This window comes from Spinacia oleracea, chromosome 2 (genome assembly GCF_020520425.1).
Source record: "Spinacia oleracea cultivar Varoflay chromosome 2, BTI_SOV_V1, whole genome shotgun sequence".
Classification (NCBI taxonomy): Eukaryota; Viridiplantae; Streptophyta; class Magnoliopsida; order Caryophyllales; family Amaranthaceae; genus Spinacia; species Spinacia oleracea.
This window is the reverse complement of record NC_079488.1, coordinates 68642630-68648629: the sequence shown is the minus strand read 5'-3', so window position 1 is coordinate 68648629 and position 6000 is coordinate 68642630.

The window sequence follows — 6000 nt, the reverse complement described above, 5'->3', positions numbered from 1 at the left end:
ATGAATGTTTGGGCAATTTTTAAGGTCGTTGGTTTTCTAGCATTATTTGTCACACACAATCACATAATTCGCTACACATAACTAACATTACATCATGAGGCAAAATAATAATATGTCATGTAGTTTATGATAGGCTTCTATGGGTAGTATTTGCGCCGGCTTGGTACCGCTTCTATCGCAGATCCAACACATGCCCCGGTCGAGGTAGTGCCTTCAACAGACGAATTTCGCCCAAGAGGCCAATCACGATGTAAGCCAAGGGGGCATGCACCAATGAGAGGGACCTAGTGGGCGAGCGATTGGGTTTGGGACGGGTGTACTACTAGCGAAAGTGCCGAGTGGACAACATTCGAAGCGTATGCACCCCCCGGTTGGCGATGGGTATCCTTAGTCCCAACTCCCGAGATGAAACATCCAAGGGAGCCAAGATTCGTTATGCGGTTCTGTCCGTTCACATTAATATGCTGATTTTCAGGTCGTCCCAACTTGATGGGGAAATAAACGCGGGGTAGGATCGTTTCACCCTTCGGCTATTTTGATTACCTACGAGCACGAGTGTTTCCTTCACTATTCCCCAGTGAAGTCGCCACTGTGAGGGGGTCGAAAAAGCACGAGGCTAATGCGTGACCTCGTCCCTCGTGGGCGTGACGTTTCTTTTTGTCAAATCAAGTGTAATTGGATTTCCTGTGAGTTTACACTCAATTGACTAGTAATATAGGAGTCGCCATTCAGTTTTTAACGACAATGAGAAAAACTGACAAAACCCGGTTATCGTGACATAAAGGGAGTGCAATTATGTTTGACCACGACGGCCATAGGTTCCCTTGTGATCCCTGGTGTGGGGATCTCTCAACGTACACCCGCAAGGTAGAGATTGAGGGTTCGGGGGACTGTAACTACCGAGAGGAGTACTCGCTCTTCGATAACTCCAGAGGCAGGATATCCTTACTAGCTCAGCATAAATAATTGAAGGGACATGCGTTAACTAATCTGAATTGATTTTAACAATATGCAACACATAATACTAGATAGATCGTGATTATGTGGTTTAGATTGATTTAAGGGACCTAGCATGATAGTTCAATTTCCCAAGATATTATCTTTATTAGGCGTGATAGAACAATCAGATTTAATAGTTTAACAGTTTTATAAATCATACGAAGGGACACATTACGACGCACCCTTGAGAGGTGCGTCACGGTTCTCAGAAAACTAACCACTTTGGCTTTGCTATTTCTCCTTTTATTTAACGAATCTCAAGTTTCCGGGCTTAATTCTTCAGCTACAAGGGACAGGATACGTTCTGCTCGATTTTTGGATCGATTGCAACAGAACGCGGGATCAATTTCGCAGCGTGAGGCTTAGGCTTAGGGGTTGAAGTCAATACTCATAATATGAATTGTGTGTTGTGTTCACGTCGAATTTGGGGCTGTATTAATAGGGAAGAGTTCGTGGAAAGATAGAATTTTAGAGCTCTAATCCAAGAAGAAATAGGAAAGAACACGTACCCAGGTATTTTCAGCGCCCAGGGCTGGGCGCCGAAGATTTCGGCGCCCAGAGCCAGGCGTTGAAAATAAGGTCTGGGCCGTATTTCCTTGTCAGATTTGGACTCGTGGAATACGGAGTCTTTGAGACTTATCCGAGTCTTTTAGTGCGTATCAACTTTGTGACGGAATGCGTCTGGGCCCGTTACGAACTCTAGGCTCGTTAGGATTTTAATTAATACGTAACTCTTATTTTCGAATTACACTAGGAATAGGGTTCCTCTTGCAAATTCTATCTCTTTTAGGATTTATGTCGGAGTGCAACACCTATTTCTGACAGGTTTCTATCTTTTATGTCTTGCCACTTTTAACAACTACCTGTTACGATAGTTACTATTTTTAGCAGGTTTCTATAAATAGCAGGTTCGGGTGAAATGAAAAGGGGATCGAGATTCGTTATTTTATAGGAGATGCGTTTCCAAGTGGAGATTTATGTTCTCATCATCGAACCTTCCCTTTCGGGAATGGGGACAAAAGTAGGTGTCTACACCGCGGCAAGTCCTTTCCGCAAACCCCAAGTACCCATGAGGCATACCCCTCATGACGATGTATCTTACAGACGCTCTTCGCATCTACAACATTGAACAAAAGAAAAAAAAACAAACAGTTAAAATCTCGCTTAAAACGAGACGATACAAAGTAAGTAAATCCTTACAATTACCTTAGTAGGACACGCAGTCCCGAACATCTCCTGCAACACCAACAGGTTAAGCTTCCTCTTCAGTTGCCTCGCAGCATCCCTAGCAAGTAACAATGGGATATCCGTAGTTCTCCCTCCCTGACCAAGGAATGAAAAGACAAACTCTCAAAGGCCCACAACTGCAAACAGACAACAGTAAATAAGGCTGAAAAGAACAATTAGGGATTAGCATTCCAAAAAGTAGAAGGCATCATACCTTAACCCAGCAAATACCACATACTATTGCTGAAGTTCCAAGTATTCAAATTCATAACAAGTTTGTTTTACTTGGCGGAGCCAAGCAATTTTGTTCCCTGAGTACGAACAAGCTACTAAGTTCAAATTGTTAGCAAAACAAGTACATGCAAAAGTGATCAAAACAACTCCAAAGTGAAAATTTCACCAAAGGTGCATTAGTCTAATACCAAGGTTCAGATTAATTACGAACCATTAATTCAGTGAGATCAAGTGATCGGAACAGCTAGCTGGAGCAATGCTTGCGATCAGTAAGTTCGAATCTATATTAGGCTCACAGCTTACTCTTGACTGAACCTATAAGGTCACACCATCGGCATGTAACAGATCATCGCATTAAATGAATCGGAAATTCATTTAATAGCTTTTCAGGAATTAGTTCGAAAAAACATAAATATACGATATGACGTTGGATCGGAATCGTATATCGTATCGCGAATAATCGTAAGCTAGGCGAAACGAATAATCGTATCGTACGAGGGTGATTCGTCAAGTATTATATGATAAACAATAGCCGTAAGGTATTGGACGCGGATACGAGCAAGGCAAGGTTATCATCCCGTCTTGCCAAGCGCGCAAGGCCCCACTGTTAGGTTAGGACAAATATAAACATATATATTTCAATTCATGCGGAAAAACCATAAAGCCAGGAATCCAAATTAATTGCCACATAACAATTAACATAATTTAGGATACATACTTATGTAGCGTGTCCTCCCTAGGTGCTCCCGAACCGAACAAGAACAAGTTTAGGACTCCGAGTGTCGTCCCTCCGTAGATAGTCCACAGCACGTTCGGGACTAGAATTCAACCTAAGGTATTATGTTATTCGAATATAATTTGTGGCAAATTATTAACTTTAGTTTTAACCTTAAAACTATATGAATACTTGAAATGCTGTATTATAAATTGTGAATGCCATCACCTATTTATAGGGTAGGATTATCGGAACTAGAAACCTACTAGAATTCAACTAATCTAATCTTATTAGAATTAGATACTAATTAAACCTATTAAGTTAATGTCTAATTCAACAACTAACTCTAGTAGTTTTAGGAAAACTTAATCTTTAATCGAACTAATCCTAATTGCTTAAGGATTCGATGCATGCACGAACTCAACGCACACACGCACGCACAGCCCACGAGGGGCAATGGGCGCGCGCGCGGAGCTCGGCCCAGCAGCTGCTTGTAGCCCACGAAGGGCGCGCGCCAGCTTGCTGGCCTTGCCACGCGCTGGGCCTGGCCTTGCGCGCTGCTTGGCTGGGCCTTGCGTGCCTTGGCGGGCTGTGGCTTTGTGCTCGCTGCTGCGCGGACTTCGCTAGGCGCGTGCCTAGCTTCGTGCCGGGCCTTGCGTCAAGCAAGCTCGTCCGATGTTTATTTCGTACGACGCGCTTCCGATTAATTTTCCGATTTCGGAATTCATTTTCGATTCGAACAATATTTAATATTTCCGATTCCGGAATTGATTTCCGTTTCGAACAAATATTTAATATTTCCGATTTTGGAATTTCCGATATCGATAATATTCCCGATTCCGACAATATTTCCGTTTCCGGCAATATTTCCGATTCCGGCAATATTTCCATTTCCGATAATATTTTCCGATACGTACCATGTTTCCGTTTCCGGCAACATCTACGACTTGGATAATATTTATATTTCCGATACGATCCATATTTCCGTTTACGGTAATATCATCGTTTCCGAAAATTCATAATTTGCCTTTTGACGATTTCAGCTCCCACTGGAACCGAGATCCGTCGATTCTGAATATCCATAAATGGAGTATTTAATTCACTTAAATACTTGATCCGTTCACGTACTATTTGTGTGACCCTACGGGTTCAGTCAAGAGTAAGTTGTGGATTAATATTATTAATTCTACTTGAACTTAAGCGGCCTCTTGCTAGGCATACTGTTCACTTGATCTCACTGAATTATTAACTTGTATAATTAATTAATACTGAACCGCATTTATTAGACTTATCATCGAATGCATACTTGGACCAAGGGCATTATTTCATTCAGTCTCCCACTGAGCACGGCCATGCATTTTAATGTTAATAATATTTATAAATTTATACCAAATATTATATTAAAAAATATTTAATTGCAGTAATAAAAATATCATGCACGTATCACGTGCATAAACACTAGTAATAAAAAATTAAACACTAAACTTTGATGAAATAATTTATTGTCCAACGTGGTATGCTCATCACGAAATTTCTTAAAAAACAACAAATACTGGGGGGAAAAAAAGTAAAAAAATATTGTTATTACTCACAAGAGCAAGATACAATTTTTTTTCTCTTTGGTAAATAAGCATTGTATATCAGTAACCATAATATTTACAAAGTGGGAAAAAAAACCACCCACAAAACAACTCCAATCCAAACAAACACCTACACGCCTATCAAAAAAACACAAGCTCTACAAGACAATTATAGCCAAAAAGAATCAACCGTAATCTACTTTGGACTAAAAAAAACTTTTGTCTGCTGCACAAATTCAAGCAGTACTTCAGCAGGAACAGAAACCAGAAGAACCAGAGAAAGACAAACTTCAGAGCTCAAAACTGAACCCAAGTGAAACAGATCCACCCAACCTTGCCGACTGCAACCACAAAGAGCAGTCACCAAAATAGCACCCAAATAGAGCACCAGCAGAACAAGAACATAATAGACATGCAACAGAACTGGCAACAACAACAAAAATTCACTGTGGGAAACTTCTATTAAACGTTATGCCACTACTACAAAAAAGGGCACAGAGTACTGTTGAAATACACTTTATAGGACGCCTTAGAGGCGTTCTTCAACTCAACGCGCTATAAAGTTTATAAAACGGGTAAAAGAAGCGTTTTATATACCTAATCATAAAGTACAGTGATAAGAGATAAGCGTCCTCTATTCCCTTCCTAAAATCAGAAAATGAAGAAGGAATATAGAACGGTTAACGTACATAACCATCTCCTATACTCTATAATAAAGCGCGTTTTCCGTACATAACCGTCCTCTATTCTTCCTAAAATAAGAAAATAAAGAAGGAATATACAACGGTTACCTTACTTAACCATTATATTTTGTATTTACAATAAAGGACGATTTTCTATGATAAACGTTTTCTATTCTTCCTTTTTTTTAAAAAGAAAAATAATTTTTTGTAGGAATTAATAAATGAAATTTGGATATTCTATAATAAAAATATTAAAGAATAAGTCAAAAACAACCTCCAATTTCCAAATACAAGTTGTTATTCACATTTAACAATTTAAAATATATTAATGCCAACAAAATTGTACTAAGTTACAAAAGTTACAACTTAATTAACATAAACGAAAGTTATAGTATACAACTCCTAAGAACAATTTAGAAAAATAATAACCCTTATAGATTAGCAATAGTGTTATAGTATATCTTCAAGGTTTTACTAAGTCACGAAAATTAAACTTAGAGTATACAAGTCCCAAAAAATTTAGAATTTATTTTTACAGAGTAACTCCCAACACTTGGAATTA